This window comes from Bufo bufo, chromosome 5, assembly GCF_905171765.1.
Source record: "Bufo bufo chromosome 5, aBufBuf1.1, whole genome shotgun sequence".
Lineage (NCBI taxonomy): Eukaryota > Metazoa > Chordata > Amphibia > Anura > Bufonidae > Bufo > Bufo bufo.
This window is the reverse complement of record NC_053393.1, coordinates 104,975,997-105,003,452: the sequence shown is the minus strand read 5'-3', so window position 1 is coordinate 105,003,452 and position 27,456 is coordinate 104,975,997. Positions and strand designations below refer to the sequence as shown.

At 42.8% G+C, this 27,456-nt stretch overlaps 1 protein-coding gene across 2 annotated transcripts in view; it reads left to right on the top strand.

Moving 5' to 3' along the window:
* Positions 1–2,913: 2,913 nt before the first annotated feature.
* The window catches only part of HNF4G (hepatocyte nuclear factor 4 gamma), a 178,500-nt gene continuing 153,957 nt past the window's right edge, over positions 2,914–27,456 (top strand). For both annotated transcript variants that reach the window (XM_040432973.1, XM_040432972.1), the window contains exon 1: positions 2,914–3,086. The gene's annotated coding sequence lies outside the window, so the exon portion shown is untranslated. The remainder of the gene's footprint in view (positions 3,087–27,456) is intronic.

Genomic DNA, 27,456 nt, shown 5'->3' with positions numbered 1-27,456 from the left:
TGCCCCGCTTCAAGTGTCTTGTCAGAAAGAACCTTCAGTGCAGCAGGAGGTATTGTCACTGAGAAGAGAAGTCACCTAGGTCAAAAAAGTCTAGATTACCTCACCTTTATTAAGATGAATGAGGCATGGATCCCGAAGGGACTGACAGTGGGCGATACTTTTGACTAAAAAAGGCCTGATGAGATGAGCTGCCTTGGGCTAAAAATGGTCCACAGGCTGCTGTATTTAATCTCTGCATGCCGGATGACTTGCATGACTTATCCGCCACCAACTAGGGTTCAAGCCGCAATGTTTTAGTGCACTTTCTGCCTGGAAAACATAAATTTTTCTGGCCACTGCTACAGCAGCGGCTGCAACAATACCTAATTTTTCTGGCATGTGTTCATGCCTAATTTTTCTGGCCTCTGGTGCTGCACTGTGACTGCAAAAAAAAATAGGGAAAAAAAAGGCACATACATGTGTCAATTCCCTTTGTGATCGTTACCTTGTTGTGGTGAAGGGGCTTGCGTATCACAATGAAGCGACCACCTCTATGAGTGTGTTGGCAATGGCAATGTTGGCACACCCCAGATGATAACGTCGTTGCTTCATTGTGAACAGACCAAAAGCGATCGGCTGGATAATTTTGCATAGAAAAAACATTAATTTTCTTTGTGATCATCTAAGGTGATCATTAAAGCCTACTAGGCCAACAATGGGCCCACACTGCAGAATCATTGTTTTCTGTGTCACTTAACTGTCACTGAACTACCTCAGCACGACCATAGGCTTTGAAAAACCCCCATCGCCTGCAATCTCCCAAACGTGCGCACGAGCACAGTCATCACTACACCAAGATTGACGCATAGAGGAATAAAATTTATGTCATGAGTGTGTCAACTATTGACAACTCTTTGCGGTTGTCTAAAATCTATTCCATACACGTCCCCTGATAGGGGACGTAACAGGGATTAAACTGATAGGAATAGTACTACTTAACACACCACCCATATCTGGTGGCACAGTACATTGTACGGCACACGCGCAGTGCCCCAAATTGGAAGTAGGAGGACCAACCAAGCATTTTTTTCCATCTCCCGGTTCCTAAAATCTATTCCATACACCGGCCCCTGATAGGGGACGTAACAGGGATTAAACTGATAGGAATAGTACTACTTAACACACCACTCATATCTGGTGGCACAGTACATTGCAAGGCATACGCGCAGTGCCCCAAATTGGAAGTAGCAGGACCAACCAAGCATCTTTTTTCATCTCCCGGTTCCTAAAATCTATTCCATACACGTCCCCTGATAGGGGACGTAACAGGGATTAAACTGATAGGAATAGTACTACTTAACATACCACTCATATCTGGTAGCACAGTAAATTGCACGGCGCACATGCAGTGCCCCAAATTAGAAGTAAGAGGACCGACCAAGCATCTTTTTCCATCTCCCGGTTCCTAAAATCTATTCCATACACCACACCGGCCCCTGATAGGGGACAAAACAGAGATTAAACTGGTAAGAACAGATTTTTTTAATAAAAAAAAAAAGAGGACAGCCTCTGCGGAGCTGGGTATTTATGTCCTTTATGGATTAAAACCCGAATCTGCGTCAACTACGTAATTTTCCATGGGAGTTTTGCCATAGATCCCCCTCTGGCATGCCACAGTCCAGGTGTTAGTCCCCTTGAAACAACTTTTCCATCACTATTGTGGCCAGAAAGAGTCCCTGTGGGTTTTAAAATTCGCCTGCCTATTGAAGTCTATGGTGGTTCGCCCGTTCGCGAACATTTGAAAAAATTTGCGTTCGCCGTTCGCGAACGGAAAATTTTATGTTCGCGACATCTCTATAGGCTGGTGCTTTTTCCTATGGTGTGCAGGCATGGCCACCACCGCTGATGGATTGCAGGGTGGTCATGACCATGGAAATGAACAGAGTATAATGTGATGGAAAAATGAATCCAGCCAGCAAAGGAAGCATGTGATATGGATAATAACAATACATTAGTAAGTGGCTACTATTACCTTTCTCTAAATAATAACTGCTATTTTCTGTAGTGAGAAAACCCCTGTAAGAGTTACCCTTTTAAAAATAAGAATAAATTAATGCAAATGCATAAAAAAACTGCAAAATACAATAATTAAAAAAAAAACACAACTCACCTTTTCTGTCCCCCTACAATCTAGCACAGAAGTCCTGCTGGCCTCCCCAAATTGACCACTACAGTCAATCAGTGTCCTAAGTGGTCATGTGCTGTACTACTGGCTTTAGGACCCCCCTGTCTGAACAGTGAGTGTCTTAAGTGACCTTTGCTGGCTGCTTGTAAACAAAAGCTAGGGAGGCAACTGGAGCGTCTGCACAGCATATTATAAAAATAAAAAAATACCTAATCTGTGTATTGCCGACTTTAAATTATGCTTAAATGCGTTTATCTTGAGCTAAATATTGTTCCATTTATTTTTGTCACATTTATTTATTTGTGTACTTTTCTTTATGTAGCAGAAACGTTTTTCAAAGCTCTGCACGCAGATTGCAGTCAAACATGTCTGTTGCTGATGCCAAAGGTGGATCATATTTATGTACAACTCTAATTTCACTTCTTTAATCCCTCACATATCACTGTAATACAATATTAGGTTCTTGCCAAAAATCTGCCTTAACAATGTGAAAAATAGACATTTCTTCTAATGATACTAATAGTATAGTGTTGTATATTGTTGTAATCTATTCCTGTAGATATAAAATAACAAGAACAATTTCCCACCAACCTGCATTTTAGTCATCTCTAAGTCAGTTTCCTTAAAGATAGACTGTGCAATACTGGTAGCTTTCATTTTTCCCTGTGGTTTACTACAGTAGTTACTGTTTAACATCCCCACCCACGTTTTTAGTTTGTTTAGTAAATCGATCTGATGGTAGGCAGCCCTGTCGCCATTGAGTAAAGGTAATATTCTATAGCATATGGTAGAAACGCGTGCAGAGATAGCAGCCTGTTTGGGAAATTTCACCCGCAAAAAGCTGACACCATTGTCCTTTATTCTGCGAAGAAAGTGAACTGTGAGCATGAAGTGTTTGTGAGTCAGAAGACGATTTAAAAAGGTTAGTGATAAAAAAAAAGAAACTTAAAAGGGTTAAAGCAAAACGAAATAATCATGTGCTAGAACCTAGAATATTCTGGGAAAGATATCTGGTGTTTATTGAAGCATGTTTTTGTGCTTCTTTCAGCGAGATTTGTCACGTGACTTCTCTGACACAGATCTGTACGATCATTTGCTCATGCTGTTTTTACCCTTTCACATATTGTAGCCAGTACAAAATATGCATGCAGTTAATATATTTTAAAAAAAATGAAAAAAATAAATTTACTGTATTTTTTTTTATTTCGGTATATTTTTATCATTTTTCAAATTCTTTCTTAAAGTAAAAAAAGATTTGGAAGAAGATTATTCGTAAAAGTGTAATTCTGAATAAGCAGCAGTATATAGCAGACATATATCTGACAATATGTCTGCTATATATGTCAACACATTTCAGATTGTAGAGACTGTGATATTTTAACCATTATAAAGTTTAACCATTATAAAGTTGGCCACACACATGGAGATTTCGCAGTCATTAGATGAGCTTGCCTATAGTTTTGTTCATTCACAGCAAATATATAGAGGTATTGATGAAAAATGAAAAAGATTTTTGAGTAGGTCATTTACTTGCTGGTAATGTGTTTTCTATTGTTACTTCATAACTGTGTTTCTTAGACAAAAGTGAAGTGATCAAGAAAATGTATTTCTCTGTTTATCTGGTTTTATCTGTTTTTAAATACTATTCTATTCTATAATACTTGCTATTTTTCCTAAGAATCTAAGCCAACTCCCTGCTTACACAAAATGAGGAACACCCTTCGACATAATGTTTGCACCTTTTCAAACCTCAGGATGTGTGATAGGTTTCAATGTATCAATCCAGCCGTGCTTACTAAAAGATTTCTACAGAGATTCCATTGACATATTTAATTATGGAAGATATATGGTTTATAACTTTTTATACATCTTGTTTAGTATGGTGGGTTGAATGTCACTGAGATACAGTGTTGTTCTCATGTAAAGTGCGTATTATAGGCGTTCCAGAAGAAGCTGACTCACGTTTAATAGCAATGACACATTAGACGGAAGTGAGGATGGACATTAGAAGAGCTTGATTAAAGTTTGCGGAGGGCTTTGGACAAAAACATCCCACAGGGTCTTCTAACCTTTTTGTAAAATGGGCAAGTTTATAAAAAGCAGATACGCTAGTTTTAAAAATGACCAGCACTGCCCTCCAAAAATTGCCAAGTGCAACAATAACACAATAAATACATTGTGGCAATATGGTACCACTATGGAGTGCTCAAAATTTACCAGAATGCTGTGCCAAAATGACAGTGACCTGACATACAAATAATACCACCATACAGTGCCTTACACAGATGTCATGTAATGTCTACATAATGCCACCATAGAGTGCAAAAATAACCTCACCATTCATGGTCAACGTAGCCCTAATATAGCATTATAGGTATTTCCTTCTATATGAAGTGTATCTCATATCTAAAAACATAGAAGGAGATTTATTTAAAACTGGTGAAAAGGAAAATGGGATTAGTTACCCAAAGCAACCAATAAGATTCTACCTTTCATTTTTCAGAGTTCCTTTGGAAAATAAAAGGAGCAATCTGATTGGTTCCTATGGGAAGCCAAGCCAGTTTTTTTACACCAGTTTTGATAAGTCTCCCTTAGTTATCATGCCTTCACTCCAGAATTTTAGGGCTCATTTGTGAAAAATATTTGTGACGTTTTCCACTTTTCACACCACTCATTCCAGGTTTGAAATATGGGTGGGAATATGTGGTTAGCTACGTTAACGCATTTCACTCCAGATTTATCATGAAGGCTTTTTAAAAAAGTCACAATCTCACTCCGGTATCAGGGTGGAGTAGGAAAAGTGGAATCTGTTTTCTAGACAAAAGTGTTAGGTTTAGGCCTCTTTCACACGGGCGTTGCGGGAAAAGGTGCGGGTGCGTTACGGGAACACCCGCAATTTTTCCGCACGAGTGCAAAACATTGTAATGCGTTTTGCACTCGCGTGAGAAAAATCGGCATGTTTGGTACCCAAACCCGAACTTCTTCACAGAAGTTCGGGCTTGGGATCGGTGTTCTGTAGATTGTATTATTTTCCCTTATAACATGGTTATAAGGGAAAATAATAGCATTCTGAATACAAAATGCATAGTAAAATAGCGCTGGAGGGGTTAAAAAAAAATAAAAAATAATTTAACTCACCTTAATCCACTTGCTGACGCTGCCGGCATCTCGTCTGTCTCCTTCTTTGCTGAACAGGACCTGTGGTGAGCATTCATTCCAGGACCTGTGGTGACGTCACTCCGGTCATCACATGATCCATCACATGACCCATCACCATGGTAAAAGATCATGTGATGGATCATGTGATGACCGGAGTGATGTCACAACAGGTCCTTGTCATGGTCTTACCTGCTTGCTGCTCTCCTTCGTTTGACATGTGCTGGCGGCCATCTTGGTTTCTGGGTTTCTTGTAGCCTTCCACCCTGCGGCTCCTCCTTCCCCTGGGAGGAGCTGGATGCCTAGCTCATATATATAGGAGGTCTGTGTCTTCAGTTCCTTGCTTGGTCCTCTTGTGTTCACATGCTTCTAAGACTGCTGCTGCTTCTGGTTCCTGATCCTGGCTTCGTCCGACTACCCTGCTGGTTCCTGATCCTGGCTTCGTCTGACTACCCTGCTGGTTCCTGATCCTGGCTTCGTCTGACTACCCTGCTGGTTCCTGATCCTGGCTTCGTCTGACTACCCTTCTGGTTCCTGACCTCTGGCTTCGCAAAGACTCTGCTCGGTTTCACCATCCGTTTGGACTTTTGCTTTACAGCTTTATTTTCAATAAAGCCTTCTTATTTTCACTTATCTCTTGTTGTACGTCTGGTTCATGGTTCCGTGACATTAGGACCAAGCCATGAATTCTGACGGTACAGGGCCATCCTCGCTACCCACGCTGGTTGCCAGACTTGATCAGCAGGATCACCTGTTGGGTTGGTTCGCTGTGGCGTTGCAAACCCTGCTTGAACGCACGGCTCATTTCGCTCCCGTTGCCGATGGGTCGGTTGTCGCTCCTGGGCTCGCTCCTACTGCCGCTCCGGTTGTTGCGCCAGAGTCTACCCCGACACCTGTTGTTGCGCCTGCGGTGTTTCGGGGTATGACCGGTTCTGCCCCTCTTCCACAGCGCTTTGGGGGAGAGCCAACTCAGTGCCGAGGTTTCCTTAACCAGGTGGGCATTTATTTCGAGTTGCTGCCACATGCCTTTCCTACTGAGAGATCAAAGGTGGGCTTCTTGATCTCGCTGCTCTCGGACAAGGCCTTGGCCTGGGCCAGCCCTTTATGGGAGAACAACAATCCGGTGGTTGCCGAGTTTTCCGGTTTTGTTGCTTCTCTTCGGAAGGTATTCGATGTGCCGGCTCGTGCTGCCTCTGCTGCGAAGCTCCTTATGTCCATCAGACAGGGTTCACGATCCGTAGCTGAATACGCCATTGAGTTTCGTACCCTGGCAGCAGAGGTGGGCTGGAATAATGAGGCTCTGGTCGCTGCTTTCTCTCATGGTCTCTCGGATGCCTTGAAGGATGAGGTTGCAGCTAAGGACCTACCAGTTGAGCTCGAGTCTCTTATTTCTTTCCTGATTTTGATTGACACCAGACTCAGGGAGAGACCTTCCTTTAAGGAGAACCTGCGGAGGTCTTCTAACAGATTGGTGCCTACGTTTGCTGTCCCACCCGTGCCTCCCTCTCCTCCCACGCCTCCTGGGGATGACTTGTCTGGGGGTGAACCCATGCAGCTGGGGTTTGCTCGCCTGTCCGAGGGGGAGAGGGCACTCCGGAGACGCGAGGGCCGATGCATGTACTGTGGTCTCGGTGGGCATTTTCGGTTGGCATGTCCGAACCGTCCGGGAAACGCTCGTACCCTGAGATCCTGTCGGGGGCAGATCTTGGGTGGAGTCTCCTCGTCCCCGGTTTCCCGTGTTGACAAACCACTGATCACTGTTGTCCTCTCCTGGGTCGGGGGCTCGGTGACGACCCAGGCGTTGGTGGACTCTGGTGCTGGTGGTTTGTTCATTGATAGTGTGTTCGCTGCCGCCAATTCCATTCCTCTGCAGGCTCGAGGTTCCCCACTGGCTCTTGAGGCGATAGACGGCAGACCCCTTCTGCCGCCACACGTGACTCATGAGACCCTTCCAGTGGGGATAGCCATTGGTGCCGTTCACAGAGAGTCGGTCTGCCTCCAGGTTATTTCGTCTCCACACTACTCGGTGGTCTTGGGGTACCCCTGGCTCCAGAAGCATAATCCGACTTTCGATTGGAGATCGGTCGAGATCCTCTCGTGGTCACCGCAGTGTGGGGCTAGTTGCATCCATGGGTCTGTCAAGTTGCTGTGTACTTCCTCTGACTCTCTGTTGCCTCCTGAATACGAGGAGTACCGGGATGTATTCGATAAGGTGCGCGCGGTTGCCCTACCTCCGCACCGCCCATACGATTGTGCCATAGTGTTACAATCTGGTGCCGTTCCTCCTCGTGGCAAAGTCTATCCACTGTCGGTAGCGGAGAATGAGGCCATGGAGGAGTACGTGAGGGAGGCGCTTTCACGCGGACACATTCGCAAATCTTCGTCCCCGGCAGGGGCTGGATTTTTCTTTGTGAAAAAGAAGGGCGGTGAGTTGAGGCCTTGCATCGATTACAGGGGTCTCAATCGCATCACGATCAAGAATGCTTACCCGATACCCTTGATTTCCGAGCTGTTCGATCGCCTTAAAGGGGCCACGGTCTTTACCAAACTCGACCTGAGGGCGGCATATAACCTGGTAAGGATCAAGGCGGGCGATGAGTGGAAGACCGCGTTTAACACCAGGACCGGTCATTACGAATCCTTGGTTATGCCCTTTGGGTTGTGCAATGCGCCCGCAGTCTTTCAGGAATTCATCAACGATGTTTTCCGTGACCTGTTGCAGCAGTGTGTGGTAGTCTATTTGGATGACATCTTGGTATATTCTGAATCCATGGAGGCCCACATTCTGGATGTCAGACGAGTGTTGCAACGGTTACGAGAGAACAAGCTGTTCGGTAAGCTTGAGAAATGCGAATTTCACCGATCCCAGGTAACCTTCTTAGGTTACATCATTTCCGCTGAGGGGTTCTCCATGGATCCTGAGAAGGTTTCGGCTGTCTTACAGTGGCCCCAGCCCAGTGGTCTTCGTTCCCTGCAGCGCTTTTTGGGCTTCGCCAATTATTATCGGAAGTTCATCAGGGACTTTTCCATGCTGGCCAAGCCTCTCACGGATCTGACCAGGAAGGGCAGTAATTCCCAGGTCTGGCCGCTCGAGGCCATCCGAGCTTTTGAGGCCCTAAAGTCCGCCTTTGTGTCGGCTCCGATTCTGTCGCATCCCAACCCTGGGTTGCCCTTTGTCCTCGAGGTGGACGCGTCTGAGACGGGAGTAGGCGCCCTTCTGTCTCAGCGTAGAACACCAGAGGGTCCTCTGCTTCCTTGTGGGTTTTACTCCCGGAAACTGTCTTCCGCGGAGTGCAACTATCAGATTGGTGACAGGGAGTTATTGGCCATCGTGCAGGCCCTTAAAGAATGGAGGCACTTGCTCGAGGGTTCGGTGGTTCCGGTTCTCATCCTGACGGACCACAAGAATCTGACCTACCTTTCTGAGGCCAAGAGATTGACACCACGTCAGGCCAGATGGGCTCTGTTCTTGTCACGTTTTAATTACGTGGTCTCCTACCTACCCGGTTCCAAGAACATCAGGGCGGATGCCTTATCACGGCAGTACTCCGAGCTGTCCAGGGAGGAGTCGATTCCGACTTCGGTCATACCTCCGAATCAGATCCTGGCCGCCATTCGCACCAGCCTGACCTCTCCCCTGGGTGAGCAGATTTTGGCGGCTCAATCTGGTGCTCCCTCTGGGAGACCCAACGGCAGATGTTTTGTGCCTGAGGAGTTGCGCACTCGGTTGTTGCGAACGTACCATAACTCCAAGACCGCGGGGCATCCTGGAAAGAATCAGCTGTCCTGGGCTGTTTCACGTCTGTTCTGGTGGCCTTCCCTACGTTCCGACATCGCCGCATATGTAGCGGCATGCTCCGTTTGTGCCCAGAGTAAGTCCCCTCGGCACCTTCCGTTGGGCCTTCTGCAACCCATAGCCACCGGGGAGCGCCCATGGTCACACCTGGGGATGGATTTCATTGTGGACCTCCCTGCATCCCGAGGCCATACGGTCATTCTCATGATTGTGGATCGGTTTTCCAAAATGTGCCACTGTGTTCCTCTCAAGAAGTTGCCCTCTGCACAAGAGTTGGCCACGATTTTTGCCAGGGAGGTCTTCCGGTTGCACGGTTTGCCTAAGGAGATTGTGTCGGATCGGGGGAGTCAGTTTGTGTCCAGGTTCTGGCGCGCCTTTTGCTCCCAGTTGGGGATTCATCTCTCCTTCTCCTCGGCCTACCACCCTCAGTCCAATGGGGCCGCAGAACGATCCAATCAGGCCTTGGAGCAATTCCTTCGTTGCTATGTCTCCGATCACCAAGACAATTGGGTTGACCTCCTGCCTTGGGCTGAGTTTGCCAGGAACACGGCGGTGAACTCTTCCTCTGGGACGTCTCCCTTCATGGCCAATTATGGGTTCCAACCTGCCGTGTTACCGGAGGTATTCTCTCCCCAGGATATTCCGGCTGTGGAGGATCACCTTTCCGTCCTACGTGCTTCTTGGGTACAGATCCAGAAGTCCCTTGAGGTCTCTGCGCAGCGCCAGAGACTCCAGGCTGATCGCAGACGAGCGCCTGCTCCTTCCTACCAGGTCGGAGACCGTGTATGGTTGTCCACCCGCAACCTCAACCTTCGAGTGCCCACTCCCAAGCTGGCGCCTCGCTTTGTTGGTCCCTTCCGAGTGCTTCGCAGGGTAAACCCGGTAGCCTATGCCCTTGCGCTTCCTCCTGGCATGCGGATCTCCAACGTGTTTCATGTCTCCCTGTTGAAGCCACTGGTGTGTAATCGTTTCACTTCCTCGGTTCCTCGGCCTCGTCCGGTCCAAGTGGGCAATCGTGAGGAATATGAGGTGAGCAATATCCTGGACTCACGCCTGGTCCGCGGTCGGTTGCAGTTTTTGGTCCATTGGCGTGGTTATGGTCCAGAGGAGCGTTCCTGGGTTCCCTCCGCAGATGTCCATGCTCCTGCCTTGCTCCGAGCCTTCCACGCACGCTTCCCTCAGAAACCGTTTTGTGCTCCGCGGAGGAGGGGCCCTTGAGGGGGAGGTACTGTCATGGTCTTACCTGCTTGCTGCTCTCCTTCGTTTGACATGTGCTGGCGGCCATCTTGGTTTCTGGGTTTCTTGTAGCCTTCCACCCTGCGGCTCCTCCTTCCCCTGGGAGGAGCTGGATGCCTAGCTCATATATATAGGAGGTCTGTGTCTTCAGTTCCTTGCTTGGTCCTCTTGTGTTCACATGCTTCTAAGACTGCTGCTGCTTCTGGTTCCTGATCCTGGCTTCGTCCGACTACCCTGCTGGTTCCTGATCCTGGCTTCGTCTGACTACCCTGCTGGTTCCTGATCCTGGCTTCGTCTGACTACCCTGCTGGTTCCTGATCCTGGCTTCGTCTGACTACCCTTCTGGTTCCTGACCTCTGGCTTCGCAAAGACTCTGCTCGGTTTCACCATCCGTTTGGACTTTTGCTTTACAGCTTTATTTTCAATAAAGCCTTCTTATTTTCACTTATCTCTTGTTGTACGTCTGGTTCATGGTTCCGTGACAGTCCTGGAATGAATGCTCACCACAGGTCCTGTTCAGAAAAGAAGGAGACAGAAGGAGATGCCGGCTCCGTGATCAAGTGGATTAAGGTCAGTTTAATTTTTTTTTATTTTTTTTTAACCCCTCCAGCGCTATTTTAGTATGCATTCTGTATTCAGAATGCTATTATTTTCCCTTATAACCATGTTATAAGGGAAAATAATAATGATCGGGTCTCCATCCCGATCGTCTCCTAGCAACCGTGCGTGAAAATCGCACCGCATCCGCACTTGCTTGGGGGCATGCGTTGCACCGCTGGGGGGCCCAATGCCGACCAAAATGCCCACGTACTGCGGCGGGGCATGGGAGCGCATAGTTCCCTGCCCCGCCGCTGATCACCACAATAGGCTTCAGGCCCAGTAGGCCTGAGGCCTATGCGGTAGTGAAATCCCAGCGCAGTCGTGCGTGATGACATCATCGCACGCACCTCTGCCGGGACACAGCACAGTGAAGTGTGTGAGCCTGCCATTGCGTGCCTGGACATAGGTGAGCTTTTATTTATTTTTTATTTATCTATTTTTTATTTTATGTGCCAGCTTTGGGGGAAATGGGGGGGGGGACACACAGGAGGACATGTGAAGAGACAGTACATCGGTGTGAAATTGCAGTTTGGTGGCAAATTACTATGTGGGGGGGAAATATTATGGTGGGATTACTGTGTGGGGGGAAATTATTATGGGAGGGATTACTATAAGGGGGCAAATTATTATGGGAGGGATTACTATGTGGGGGCAAATTATTATGGGAGGGATTACCATGTGGGGGCAAATTGCTATATGGGGCAATGTGGGAGAAACTACTGTGTAGGGGCAGTGTGGGGGAAACTACTGTGTGGGGGCAGTGTGGGGTAAATTACTGTGTGGGGGCATTGTGGAGGAAATTACTGTGTGGGGTCAAACTACTATATAGGGCAGTGTGGTGGAAATTACTGTGTGGGACAGTGTGGGGCAAATTACTATGTGGGGAAAATTACTGTGTGGGTGCAAATTACTATGGGGGATTACTATGGGGGGCAGTGTGGGGGGGATTACTGTGTGTGTGGGGGGGCAAATTATTGTGGGGAGATTACTATATGGGGCAGCGTGGGGGGCCTTGCTATTGGAGAGGCACTGCAGGGGCAATTCTATTATTTTTGGGGACACTATACAGGGATTATTACCTGGAGCACAATATAGGGTGTTATTATTATTGGGGCACTCTAGGGGACATTATAGCTGCTGTGGACACTATAAGGATATTTGGGGTAATTTATTAAACTGGTGTAAAGTATAACTGGCTTAGTTGCCCATAGCAACCAATCAGATCTCACCTTTCATTTTTGACAGCTCTTTTGGAAATCCAGTTCTACTTTACACCAGTTTGATAAACTACCTCAATTATGTCTATTAGGGTCACTATCTTTTCAGCAGGATAGTACCTGGGACATTGGGGAGCACAGCAGGATGGGACACTAGGATGAGGAGGTTGATGGAAAAATTGAGAAATCTAATGTGTCTGTGTTACAAACTCTGTAGAGACGAGATGCGGCTAAAATAATTTGTCATGGCGGTCTGGGTCAAACGGAGGATAAGAGGAAAGAGAAGGTCTACATGAGAGGAGATGTCCCTGAATGTAAGAGGTATGTGGTCACTATGACATGTAGAAAGTGTTTTTAAAAGAGAGTTACACTTTAAAGGCTATATTTATTTGTCTTTCCAACCTGATTCTTGTTTTATTCAGTTAAAAGGTTTACCTAGGAATTTGATATGGATGGTCTATCCTCAGGATAGGTCATCAGTATCAGATCAGTGGGGATCCGACTCCTGACACCCCTCCTGATCACATGTTTGAAGAGGCCACGGCGCTCACCAGAGCTCCGGTGAGCACTGCGGTCTCTTTATAGTTTACCAAGCACAGCGCCGTACATTAGACAGCAGCGATGCTTGGTATTGCAGCTCATCTCCTTTCACTTGAATGGAATGAAACTGCAACTAGGCCATGTGACTGATATAGTGACATCACTGGCCTCCCAATAGTTGATCGGTAGGTGTCCCGGGAGAAGGATGCCAGCCGATCTGATATTGATGACCTATACTTAAGATGATCTTGTACTATATTACACTGCAGTTTCTCTGCACGAGAATCTGCGTGGAAAAACCATGTGTAATCCGCAATCAGTGCAGGCAGGCTATTGGGACCTTATATTAGAGGATGTGACCACTCCATGTTTTCTGGAGGTATGTATATATATATCATTGCATTGATCCCTCTAAAAGCCTTATTAAACTCAGCACTATTGTCAGAAAACAAGATTATTACTCAACCCTTTCAGGACCAGGCCATTTTCCAGTTTTGGGTTTCCGTTTTTTACTCCCGGCCTTCCTGGAGCCATACATTTTTTTAATTTTCCATTAACATAGCTGTATGAAGGCTTGATTTTTGAGAGACAAGTTGTATCTTCTAGTATCACCATTTAATATTGTATATGATGTAGTGGAAAGTTGGAAACAAAATTCCAAATGGGTTGGAATTGGGAAAAGACTGAATTACACCACAGTTTTTTTAGGTTCCTTTTTACAGCATCCCTTATGCAGCAAAACTAACCTGTGCGCTTCATTCTCTGGATCAGTACAAGTACAACAATACCACATTTGTATAGTTTTTATGTTTTAATAAATACAAAAAATATAAAAAATATGATTTTCATTTTTTTATTTTATTTTGCTTCTCCATATTCTGACCCCCATAATACCATTGATACCATTATGGATCATGTATGATTTTTTAATCACAGATTTTTTTTTGGATCAATTTTTGGGGGGAGATGAAGCAACAAAAGCTGTGAATCGGCCATGTTGATTTTTTCGCCCAATATGCCGTTTACCATACGGGATAAATATTTTTATACTTCAATAGTATGGCCATTTTGAGACACAGAAATGCATATGATGTTAATGTTTTATGATTTATTTATTTCTATTACGGGGAAAGGGGGTGATTTTTTTTTTTTACAGTTTTGAAAATTTTAGTTTTCAAGGGAACTTGAACATTTAATCATCAGATGCATTAGCATTGATATCTTTGAGAAATTTGGTATTCACAGGCAGGACTCTATAGGAACATACTTGTGGCAGGGAATGAATGGCTCTGCTGTTGTGGAACTGTTCCAGCCCTGGGAGCGCAATGTTTTCCTCTCTCAGATGCCGTAGTCACATTTGATCATGACAGAAAGGGAGGAGGGGTTTAAATGTCTTTGATTGGTGTTTTCGCAGGTCTCAGACATTAGCCTTGGGACTCTGCTGCTTAAAACTACAGAATCCCAGATGTCCATTGTGCCTGCGAATGGGCACCATATTTAAATACCCAACTTCTGCCATAATTTCCCACCTCTAGCTTGGATGCAAGAGATACGGTTCGGCATGGAGGCTTAGGCCTATTGCACACGACCGTATGGCTTTTTCAGTGTTTTGCTATTCGTTTTTCACGGATCCGTTGTTCCGTTTTTTGTTTCCGTTGTGTTTCCGTTTCTGTTCCGTTTTTCCGTTCCGTTTTTCCGTATGGCATATACAGTATACAGTAATTACATAGATAAAATTGGGCTGGGCATAACATTTTCAATAGATGGTTCAGCAAAAAACGGAACGGAAACGGAAGACATATGGATGCATTCCCGTATGTATTCCGTTTTTTTTGCGGACCCATTGACTTGAATGGTGCCACTGAACGTGATTTGCGGGCAATAATAGGACATGTTCTATGTTAAAACGGAACGGAAAAACGGAAATACGGAAACGGAATTCATACGGAGTACATTCCGTTTTTTTGCGGAACCATTGAAATGAATGGTTTTGTATACGGACTGTATACGGAATGCAAAAAACGGCCAGTAAACGGGGAAAAAAAACGGCATTGTGCAGGAGGCCTTACAGTTTCTGCATGGTATCCTATAGTACATTTGCTCACAGATGTTGCAGCTGGGTCTGTAGGTCCTGCACACTCATAGGATGCTGACGCTTGTGTCCCAGCTGGTCCCATTAATGCTTGATAAATCTAGCGACTAGTCAGAGTTAGTCTGTAAGATATTCCTGGGAAACCCTTGCTGTGTGTGAGCAAGCATTGTTCTGCTGAAAAATGCCAGCTTGAAGCCCTGCTATGAGAGGCAACACATGAGGTCACAGGATGTCCTGCAGATATTGCTGAGCTGTTAGTGTCCCTTCTATCACTGACTGTGTGTTGCTTCACAGCAAAGGCAGGATTCAAGCTCTCACCAAGAAGCCTCCATACTGGAACCCAACCATCGTGGGATCCCAAAGAACACCTGGATTTGTCTCTAAAGACAATACAGTCCCAGTCCATAGCAGACCAGTTTTCTCGTTCACGACTCCACTGCGAAGTGGACAGTAGCTGGCTGTCCATAGCAGGACACTTAATAATTGCTGTGACACCACTGATCTGGGAAAAGACAGGGTTGTGCAAAGAAGGTGCCACCTGTGTCTGGATGGTGGTGGATAATGAAACTGTTGGAGCTGTCGTGTGGAAAGACCGGGTGACTAATCAGACCACACTTGTAATCATTTATATATCTGCTTGAGACATACCTGCATGTCAAGTTTTTCAGTAATCTGACACTTGAAATCTAGGTGGATTCTTTTTTCAATAAGTGTATATTCTGTAGCACTGCTTTTAGGAAGGAAGAATAACTTTGGAAACCTGAGGGAGCATTTAAAAAGTTTTCTATTGCTGGATTCTGTTTGAATCTGGCAAAAAAAACAAAAAAAAAAAACACTTTGTCTGCCTATTAGACACGTACTGCAGACTAGCCCCAAACATTTCTACAGCTTTGTACAAATAAAAGGTTGTAAGGAGCCATAATATATAAACTTATTATGGCTTCCTGACCTTCAAGCTGTGCTTGAGGCCCAGCCCTTTAATAATGACACTGCCAAGAGTAACCTGTCCACTAAAAGGGAATATGTTAATTAGAGATGAGCGAATCGAAGCTGACGAAGTGGAGTTCGATCCAAATTTCAGGAAAAATTAGATTTGCAAGTAATGCGAATTTCCTTGCGCTTTGTGGTAACGAATCGCAATTTTTCCTAAAATGGCGGCTACAAGTGTGAGGACTGAGGACTTGGGGCAAGGAACTCTGGGAAGGCGGAATCACCCAGATTGACATACATGCATGCAGCCAATCAACAGCCAGCCAGCCCTGTGATGTCACAGCGCTATAAATACAGCAGCCATTTTAGATTCAAAAAGCCATTATAAAGCTCTGTCATTCCAGCAATTTGTTCTTGGGGTGCAAGTGTTATGTTGAAAAGCCTTTAGAGCAGGGGTACACAACTTTTTTTGATCTGAGGGTACATTGCTCTATTTCAAGGGGCCGCAATGTACACAGGCCAATGTAAAGTGACTGGGGCGGAATGATCGCTATCACAGTCATTTAGTTACATTGACTATCAGTAGCACATCCCTGATTACACAGAGAGATATGCGGCACGATTATACAGACCAGTTGTCATGAATGAGCGTCCCTATGAATACTTGTTCCCAGTAATTGACCTGAATATCTCGCAGTGTCATAAGGACTTAAAGCAGGGGCGGACTGGGAACTTGAAGTGGCCCTGGAAAAATACTAAAAGTGGCCCTGTTTTGTAGTCAGGTACAAATTGATGGAAGTCCGGGCCAGCAATACCATATTGTGGCACATTATACCACCCCAACAGAGCCAAATACCACAGTTCATCACAAAATACATCCCCAAAAACATCGGCCAACCGGGAAATTTCCCTGTGAAGTCTATGGCCTATCCTCCCCTGGCTTAAAGGGATTTCCCAGTAAAAATGAATTTTTAACAAGTTCTTGCAGCATGACCCCTAAAACTGAAGAGTTATCTTAACTGCTCCCGGCGCTGTTTTTACTTGGCAGTGCATGGCCATGGTCACATGCACCTTTCCAGCCAATCACTGGCTTCAGCGGTGATGTGGCCACAAGCAGCATGTCACTGCTGCAGACAGTCATTGACTGGAGCAGTGTATGTGACCATGGCCATGCAATGCCAGGTGTAAAAGTGCAGGAACCAGAAGATGAAGGCAGAGGGGGCCAGGGCGGCATGAAGCAGGTAAGTATAAATCTTCTGTTTCAGGGGCCACGCTGCAGGAACTTGTTCATAAATCAGTGATTTCCCTCACTGCAGGGGTTGGCGCTCCCTGGTTATTACCACCTCCTGCCAGTTGCAGGCGCTATGCAATAACCAGTAAGCATTTTCCCTTACTAGTGGGGAAAGCGCTTATTGGTTAACAATTTAATAATCAGGCCTGAAAAGACACTTTTTTTTGTGATTTAGTGAACGTGGTGGTTCAATTGGTTGTAATTTTTTAATGTGTTGGGACTACCAAAATAATTTTTGCTAAAATTTTTCACTTGACACATAGGGCCTTATAATAATTTTTTTTGTTTTAATTGGGGGAAACTGTACAAACATTTAAAAAAAAAAATAGCTCCTTACAGCTCCTTATTCTTTAAATATGCAAACTGACACCAAAATAAATTATTACAATGAGTTACCTATTTTGTGTTGGTTGTTTTGTTATATAATATGTATAGTTTCATGTGAATGGGGCGATAATGGCAACGGTTTTGGTTGGTGTGGGTGTTTTTTCTTTTATGTATTTTATTATTTTTTATCTTTTTTAACTTAATTTTTTATATATTTCTGCTACAAATAATATTTCCCTAGGGGTCATAAAAAGACCTTTGGGGGACACTGACACTTTTTGAAAATTTTTCACTCTTTCCTTTTTATTTATTACTTTTATTTGTATTTTTAATAATATTTTATTGTATTCTTTTTTTATAATTGGTTTAATACTTATTATTTAAATACATTATTGCCACATAATATCTTGCCCAAGAGGTCTTAAAAATACTGTTGGGGGACAATGAACACTCTACTATTTTGGACTTTTTAATTTTTTTTCTTTTATTTGTATTTTATTATTTTTTTAATATTTTTTTATTAATTTTTCATTTCTATTTTTTTAAATATATTTTTTCCACATATGTGTCCCCCAAGGGATCATAAAAAGACTGTTATGGGGGAGTGAACACATTTTTGTGATTTTTCCTTTTATTTTTTTCTTTATTTGTATTTTTTTATTTATTTTTTCTATTTTTTCGCCACATCATATTTTATTTCTTTTTTTTCTATTATTTGTGATTTATTATATTTCTTTAAAATATTTTTTTACACTTATTTTTTTATATATTTTTTCCACATAACTTGTCACTGAAAGACACAGAATTTTTTTTTTGCACTATTTCCACTGTAACTGGGGTATCCAAAGGATCCCCAGTTACAGGGGAAACCAGCCTGCTGTGGGGGCTTTGTACACAGGCAGAGCTGATCAGGGTCTCCTGAACCTGCAGATCTTCGCTCCTCTGCCCCCAAGCCGGGTCCACTCTGCATAGCGCTCACCAGTGTGAGGAGAAGGCAGAAGCGCTGATACACTGCTTCTGCCTTCTCCTCGGGTCTCGTGCTGTCACTGACAGCCGGGGACCTGTCCTGCTCCTGCAACAGTGCAGGGGCAGGAGCTGTAATGATCCATCGTGCGGCGCTGCGGGCGGAAATGGGGGCCGCAAACCTTGGCTCTGGGGGCCGCATGTGGCCGGCGGGCTTCAGGTTGTGCACGCCTGCTTTAGAGGCTTATATCTGTGGAAAAAGAAAAATATATATTCTCAGTTCACTTCTGCAGTTATATGTTTTGAAAGTGTACAGAAAGAAAAAAAATATACGCAATTCACTGGTGCAGTTATTTGTGGCAAAAGCGTTTAGTGGCCTATTTAAGTACAGAAAGAAAAAAATATACGCACTTCACTGGTGCACTAATTTGTGGCAAAAGCATTTAGTGGCCTATTTCAGTACAGAAAGAAAAATATATTTGCACTTCACTGGTGCATTTATTTCTGGCAAAAGCGTTTAGTGGCCTATTTCAGTACAGAAAGAAAAAATATATACGCACTTCACTGATGCATTTATTTCTGCTAAAAGAGTTTACTGGCCTATTTCAGTAAAATATATTCTCAGTTCACTTCTGCAGTTATATGTGTTGAAAGCGATTAGTGGCCTATTTCAGTACAGAAAGAAAAATATACGCACTTCACTGGTGCAGTTATTTGTGGCAAATGCGTTTAGTGGTCTATTTCAGTGCAAAAAAAAATATATATTCTCAGTTCACGTCGGCGGTTATATCTGTTGAAAGCGTTTAGTGGCCTATTTCAGTAGAAATAGAAAAATATATTCTCAGTTCACTTCTGCAATTATATGTGTTGAAAGCGTTTAGTGGCCTATTTCAGTACAGAAAGAAAAATGTATACGCACTTTACTGTTGTAGTTATTTGTGGCGAAAGCGTTTAGTGGCCTATTTCAATACAGAAAGAAAAAATATATATGCACTTCACAGGTGCAGTTATTTGTGGCAAAAGCATTTACTGGCCTATTTAAGTACAAAAAGAAAAAAATATACGCACTTCACTGGTGCACTAATTTGTGACAAAAAATTTGTGGCCTATTTCAGTAGAAATATAAAAATATATTCTCAGTTCACTTCTGCAATTATATGTGTTGAAAGCGTTTAGTGGCCTATTTCAGTACAGAAAGAAAAATGTATACGCATTTTACTGTTGTAGTTATTTGTGGCGAAAGCGTTTAGTGGCCTATTTCAGTACAGAAAGAAAAAATATATACGCACTTCACTGATGCATTTATTTCTGCTAAAAGCGTTTACTGGCCTATTTCAGTAAAATATATTCTCAGTTCAATTCTGCAGTTATATGTGTTGAAAGCGATTAGTGGCCTATTTCAGTACAGAAAGAAAAAATATACGCACTTCACTGGTGCAGTTATTTGTGGCAAAAGCGTTTAGTGGTCTATTTCAGTGCAAAAAAATATATATATTCTCAGTTCACGTCGGCGGTTATATCTGTTGAAAGCGTTTAGTGGCCTATTTCAGTAGAAATAGAAAAATATATTCTCAGTTCACTTCTGCAATTATATGTGTTGAAAGCGTTTAGTGGCCTATTTCAGTACAGAACGAAAAATGTATACGCACTTTACTGTTGTAGTTATTTGTGGCGAAAGCGTTTAGTGGCCTATTTCAGTACAGAAAGAAAAAATATATACGCACTTCACTGATGCATTTATTTCTGCTAAAAGCGTTTACTGGCCTATTTCAGTAAAATATATTCTCATTTCACTTCTGCAGTTATATGTGTTGAAAGCGATTAGTGGCCTATTTCAGTACAGAAAGAAAAAAATATACGCACTTCACTGGTGCAGTTATTTGTGGCAAAAGCATTTACTGGCCTATTTAAGTACAAAAATAAAAAAATATACGCACTTCACTGGTGCACTAATTTGTGTCAAAAGCATTTAGTGGCTTATTTCAGTACAGAAAGAAAAATATATACGCACTTCACTGGTGCATTTATTTCTGCTAAAAGTGTTTACTGCCCCATTTCAGTACAAATAGAAAATATATTCTCAGTTCACTGCAGTTATATGTGTTGAAAGCGATTAGTGGCCTATTTCAGTACAGAAAGAAAAAATATACGCACTTCACTGGTGCAGTTATTTGTGGCAAAAGCGTTTAGTGGTCTATTTCAGTGCAAAAAAATATATATATTCTCAGTTCACGTCGGCGGTTATATCTGTTGAAAGCGTTTAGTGGCCTATTTCAGTAGAAATAGAAAAATATATTCTCAGTTCACTTCTGCAATTATATGTGTTGAAAGCGTTTAGTGGCCTATTTCAGTACAGAAAGAAAAATGTATACGCACTTTACTGTTGTAGTTATTTGTGGCGAAAGCGTTTAGTGGCCTATTTCAGTACAGAAAGAAAAAATATATACGCACTTCACTGATGCATTTATTTCTGCTAAAAGCGTTTACTGGCCTATTTCAGTAAAATATATTCTCAGTTCACTTCTGCAGTTATATGTGTTGAAAGCGATTAGTGGCCTATTTCAGTACAGAAAGAAAAAAATATACGCACTTCACTGGTGCAGTTATTTGTGGCAAAAGCATTTACTGGCCTATTTAAGTACAAAAATAAAAAAATATACGCACTTCACTGGTGCACTAATTTGTGTCAAAAGCATTTAGTGGCTTATTTCTGTACAGAAAGAAAAATATATACGCACTTCACTGGTGCATTTATTTCTGCTAAAAGTGTTTACTGCCCCATTTCCGTACAAATAGAAAATATATTCTCAGTTCACTGCAGTTATATGTGTTGAAAGCGTTTAGTGGCCTATTTCAGTACAGAAAGAAAAATATATACTCACTTCACTGGTGCATTTGTTTCTAGAAAAAGCGTTTAGTGGCCTATTTCAGTACAGAAAGAAAAAAATATACGCATTTCACTGGTGCACTTTTTTGTGGCAAAAGCGTTTAGTCGTCTATTTCAGTACAGAAACATATATATACTGTATATATATATATATATATATATATATATACGCACTTCACTGGTGCATTTATTTCTGCTAAAAGTGTTTACTGACCTATTTCAGTACAGAAAGAAAAATATATTCTCAGTTGACTTCTGCAGTTATATGTGTTGAAAGCGATTAGTGGGCTATTTCAGTACAGAAAGAAAAAAATATATGCACTTCACTGGTGCACTTATTTGTGGCAAAAGCGTTTGGTCTATTTGAGTACAGAAAGAAAAATATATACACTTCATTAGTGCATTTATTTCTGCTAAAAGCATTTACTGACCTATTTCAGTACAGAAAGAAAAATATTTTCTCAGTTCACATCTGCAGTTATATGTGTTGAAAGAGATTAGTGGCCTATTTCAATACAGAAAGAAAAAAATATTCTCAGTTCACTTCAGTAGTTATGTGTGTTGAAAGCATTTAGTGGCCTATTTTAGTACAAAAAGAAAAATATATTCTCAGTTCACGTCGGCGGTTAAATGTGTTGAAAGCGTTTAGTGGCCTATTTCAGTAAAAAAAGAAAAATATATTCTCAGCTCACATCAACGGTTATATGTGTTGAAAGCATGGTTGGGAGTCAGCAGGGTGGCAGCAGTGGGAGGTCAGAAGCCAAATGTGCCTGGGGAAGACCACCTGCTTCGCAGCAGCCTACCTGCCCGGGAAGTAGTGGTGCAGAGGTTCACGGAAGCAGCGTCAGTAGCAGTCAGTCAGTGTGGGCTGTTGGGGGGAAAATCACCTACTCGGCGGTGTGGCAGTTTTTTGTTAAGCCCCCGGAGGAGGTTAATATGGCCATATGTAGAATATGTGGGCAGAAGTTCTTTCTGTACTTATTTGTGGCAAAAGCGTTTGGTCAATGTTGGCACCATATGCAGTCACCATATGTGGTATTCTGATTCTGCTGCTGCTGCTACTGCCATCTCCACACTATGTCATCTTGCCACTCTGTGGTATCCTGATGCTGCTGCTGCTACTGCCATCTCCACACTATGTCACCTTGCCTCTCTGTGGTATCCTGATGCTGCTGCTGCTACTGCCATCTCCACACTATGTCACCTTGCCACTCTGTGGTAACCTGATGCTGCTGCTGCTACTGCTATCGCCACACTATGTCACCTTGCCACTCTGTGATATACTCCTTATGCTGCTGCTGTCGCCACCTCCAGACTCGGTCATTGTTCCACTCGGTGGACTCTTCATACTGCTGCCAACTTCAGACTCGGTCATTGTGCCACTCTTTGGCCTTCTCATACTGCTGACACCTCCACAATCTCTCATCGTCATGCTACTCTGGCCTCCTCATGCTGCTGACACCTCCACACTTTGTCTTCATGCTATGTGGCCTCCTCATGCTGCTGAAACCTCCACATTCTCTCATCGTCATGCTACTCTTTGGCCTCCTCATGCTGCTGCCACCTCCACAATCTTTTGTAGTCATGCCACTCTGTGGCCTCCTGATGCTGCCGCTACCTCCAGACTTGGTTATTGTGCCACTCTTTGGCTTCCTCATACTGCTGCCAACTCCTGACTCTGTCATTGTGCCACTCGGTGGACTCCTCATACTGCTGCCACCTCCAGATTCGGTCATTGTGCCACTTGGTGGCCTCCCCCTGATGCTGCTGCTGCTGCCACCTCCACACTCTATCACTTGGCCACTCTGTGGTCTCTTCATGCTTCTTCCAACTCCAGACTCTGTTATTTGTGCCACTCGGTGGCCTCCTCATACTGCTGCAAAGTCTAGACTTGGTCATTGTACCACTCGGTGGCCTCCTCATACTGCTGCCAACTCCAGACTCGGTCATTGTGTCACTCAGTGGCCTCCTCATACTGCTGCCAACTCCACACTTTGTCGTGGTGCCACTCTGTGGCCGCCTCATGCTGCTGCTGCCACCTCCACAATCTTTCATCGTCGTGCCACTCTGTGGCCTCCTGATGCTGCCGCCTTCTCCAGACTCTGTGAGTGGGCCACTCTATGGTCTCCTTATGCTGCTTCCACCTCACCATTATGTGATAGGTCCACTCTGTGAGCTTCTCATGCTATTCCCACCCTCCCCACTTAATGACTAAGCCACTATTTTGCCTTTCGACCTGGCTGACATAATTTATTTGACCTTTCTTCTGATCTATAAGAGGAAGGAAAAATGAGACGCACAACTGATCCCCTCTGTGTATCAGCTGTAAGGCCTGTATGGTCCCATCAGAATTGGCTCATGATTTGGTAGCCAAAAGCAGGAGTGGGTACAAAACACAGAAGACATGCAAATATTCAATTCACGTGTCATCTCTGTTTTAGATCCACTCCTGTTTTTATTTGGCAATACTGATGGATTACTGAGCAAATGTTGACCGAGTGAAGGCGTATGTTCCACAGACAGGATCAGTTTTTTGTGGGTTATTGTTCTGACGGACCAGAGGAAGGGCAAATTAATCAGTGACATCAACACAAACTTACTGCTGACACCCTCTCCACTCTGTCCGGGGGGCTTGTATACACGTTTAATAGAAAAGGTTCTGTAGACATCTATGTGGAATCAGCTGGAGAAGGTGTAAAAGGAGTGCGCTTCTTCTTGGTGCTAACATTGACCTGTAAGGCTGAGTTCATACTTGAGTTATTTTGGCCCCGTGACTGCCCTAATAAGTGAAGTGTGCAGTGATTCTAAGAGTGACGCCTGTCATCTGCATGTTAAACGAACTCACAGTATTATTTTACTACCAAAGCAGACTCCTTATGCATGTTACTACAAGGCACAGTGTTCTACACCACTATAAAGGCTCTTAGCAGCCAGGTAATTCGCCGTGAATATATTCATATCGAATCAAATTTTTGAAAATGTTAATTATTCAGTCTACACCACTTTACAAATTACAGTTATTAGACTCTGTTCACACTGTCATGTTTTTTTGGTCTGTCATTATTTCTAGTATTTTTGATGGCAAGAATAGTGTATTTTGAAGTACTATCAGGGTGGGTTCAAATCACGTTTTTCCTGATGGTTTAACATATACAAGAAACTTATACGTTAAACGGATGCCTCAGACTGATACTAGACAGTGGCATTTGTTTCCCATAGAGTTCCATTGTGAAAAAAAAGTATACATTTTTTACCAGACTGTGCAGGATACAATAACGTGGTGTGGTGCGTTTTTGTATCCTTTTTTTTCTTAACGTGTACGTCAAACGGAGGCATAAAATGTGATGTGAACCCACGCTTATTGCCTTCGAAAGTACCTGAATACTGATGGAGACCTGAGTCTCCCAAGTCAGTGAGGTTTGTTCTGGAAAATTGCTGTTTCTTCATAAATGGAAGGCATGATGCTAGTGTGAACTAGCTTTAGATACCTGAAAATAAGCAGCCAGAGTCATTAATAGTGGGTGTCAGCTGTATATTAGACTTGATACTCTGCTTTTGGAGATAACTAAGATGTTTAACTCCTTTGATGTCACCGGAAATAGTGACCTCTAAGTCGAATAGAAAGCATGGCCGTTGTGGAATGCCTACATATAATTGGTATCTTGATATCATCATGCTATTCAATTCATTATTTGCTTCACATAGTGAATGCAATATAAAAAGGCAGAATATTGGGGGCAGAGAGGGGGGGGGGGGGGTTATCCCCTATCCAAAAAAGCAAAATGTTAATCCAATGTAAGTCCAATGTATCCTAAAACATTGCCAATGAAAAATAAAATTTGTTCTGTTGACAACAAGCCTTCATTCATTCCACTGATAGCAAAAAAAGTTACTGCTCTCATAATATGGAGACACAAAAACAAATTATTATTTTAATGTGTTTTTATTGGTATTGCTGTAAACATAACGACCTGCAGAATAATGTTAGCGTTTCTTTTATACGGTTTAATGAATCCTGTAAAGAAGAAAACAAAATATATATAAAAAAAAACTATTGTAGAATTGCTGTTTGTTTCCATTCCACAACACTAAATAAATGAATAAATATTTTTCAACACATATTTACCCCAAATTGGTGTCATTAAAAAGTACTCATTCTACAATACAAAAGCCCTTTTAAAAAATTTTGTGAGAAAAAAATGAAAACAAAAAATTGCCCAAAATAGCTGTGTTTTTAAAGGGGTTAAATAACTATGCAAGAAAGAAAAAACAACTATGTATCCATACTAGTATATAGTAGATAAAATTAACAATGCAAAAGTAATATTGTAAGAAATAATAAATTCTGATCACATTCAGAGCCGAGAATTGTCTTAGCGCTGCATTTACACTTGTTCATACATTTTTTTTCTGTGTTCCCATTTGAGTGATGTGGGTAAAACATTTGTATGCTTTTTTCAATACAAATGTAGTGTAGATGAGCAGACATTTGGTCATTCCTCACTGGCCACACTATGGGAAAAAAACTCTGAGTATCATATCGAAAGTTGCTATCCTAAAAAAGATGTAGATGAAAATTGAAAAGGTGTGGGGGCGGGGGTGGGTGGTGGTATCTATAAGCCCAGTAACCATCCTGTATGTACAGTAAATGAAACGGTTGCTTAATGATGTGGTTATGTGAATGGGCAATAAACTCAATTTTCTCTTAGATGCAACAACTAAAAGACAGCGTTGTCAGAAAATAAATGAAAATTAAACTTAGCACGCTCAGACAGATGACCTATAGATCTCAACAAGAAGCAATGCTGTCATGTCTTACAGTGACATGGGGGGGGATCGTAATCAAGAGACAAGATACAGAGAAGGTGTTGATGAAAAATGCAGAGATGTAAGCCAAGCTGTCATTATTACAGGAGTGGAAAGAATATAGAGGAATATAAGACTATAGGAATTTACAGCTATGAGTGCACATATTATAAATCTATCATTTGTGTGTGAAACCTATCTATAAAAATCTGCGGTCGCAAGATAGAGAGTGATAAAACATGATATATTCCTAGTATTTTCATTTAAAATTCTAAACTTGAATGCAGGAAGTAATCATGAATACACTGGTTTAAAGAGGACCTTTCACTGGTCCTGACATAACAATATTAGTACCTAGCAGTGTAGGGCATGATCAGTAGATGTACCTGCGCAAATGTATTCAGATCGGCTTCTCCGTTGCGGCGCTGTGCCCATCGTTCTCTTTTGCCGCCCTGTATGCTAATTAGTAACGGCTAGATCCCCTCCAATACTTATTATAGACAATGGGGTCCGGCGGGTAAGCGGCACTATCCGGCTTTGCCAGATCCAGAGAACTCCAGCAGACTGTTCTCTGCCGGAACTGCCCATCCAGATTGCTATGTGAAAGTAGCCTTACCTGATAGTCACCTATAGGTGGCACCAGGTAAACCATTTTCTTCTTCCTGAAGGAGGACTACTTGGTGTACCAAGGAAAGATGAAATAATGTGAAGCCCTAGTCTTTGATACACTTGTTATAAATAGAGGGACATATTTCTTCCTATTGATTTCTAAAACTTCAGGAAAGACCATCAAAAACATAGAAACATTTTATCAGTGCAGTTAAAATTGTGCAAAGTTTCTTTGATGATTTTTCTTTTTTTTCCAAGTAGGATCAAAATGGAAATTTCACAGATATCAGCAATAACATATAAGTGGACAGGGCAAGTAATAAAGACACAAATTCAATCTCGTAACCAAGGCAAAAGGGTTGTTTGCCAACTTCCGGCTAAGGCTTAGTCTATATAAAGCTTGTTGACTCTTCACCATAAATTAAAGTCAGGGTGTGTTTATTGTACGGATTCTACATGATAATTCCCCAGCCACACACCTTTTAGCAAACACACTGCACAACCTAGAATTTCAAAACTGCATTACAGACATATTTAGTAAGAATTCTAAATGTTACATCTTATTTTTCTCTATTCCCTTCCCCCAACCATCGAAGACAAAAAAACTATTCTGTTATATCTTAAAAGAAATGATTGAAACATAAATGGGACTGTTGCATCATGTTACGTGAATGCTGGGGAAAATCAGTAAAAATTCTTGTGCTAGTTTAACCAGATATGTTTTATTCAAGTGATATATTCCCTTCCACAATTGTGAATTGATTCTTTGCAGGCTCCAGTTTATTATGTTCTCAAGTTCATTGATCTCTGCAGTGCTTAAACAAGCTCTTATTGGTTTCCAT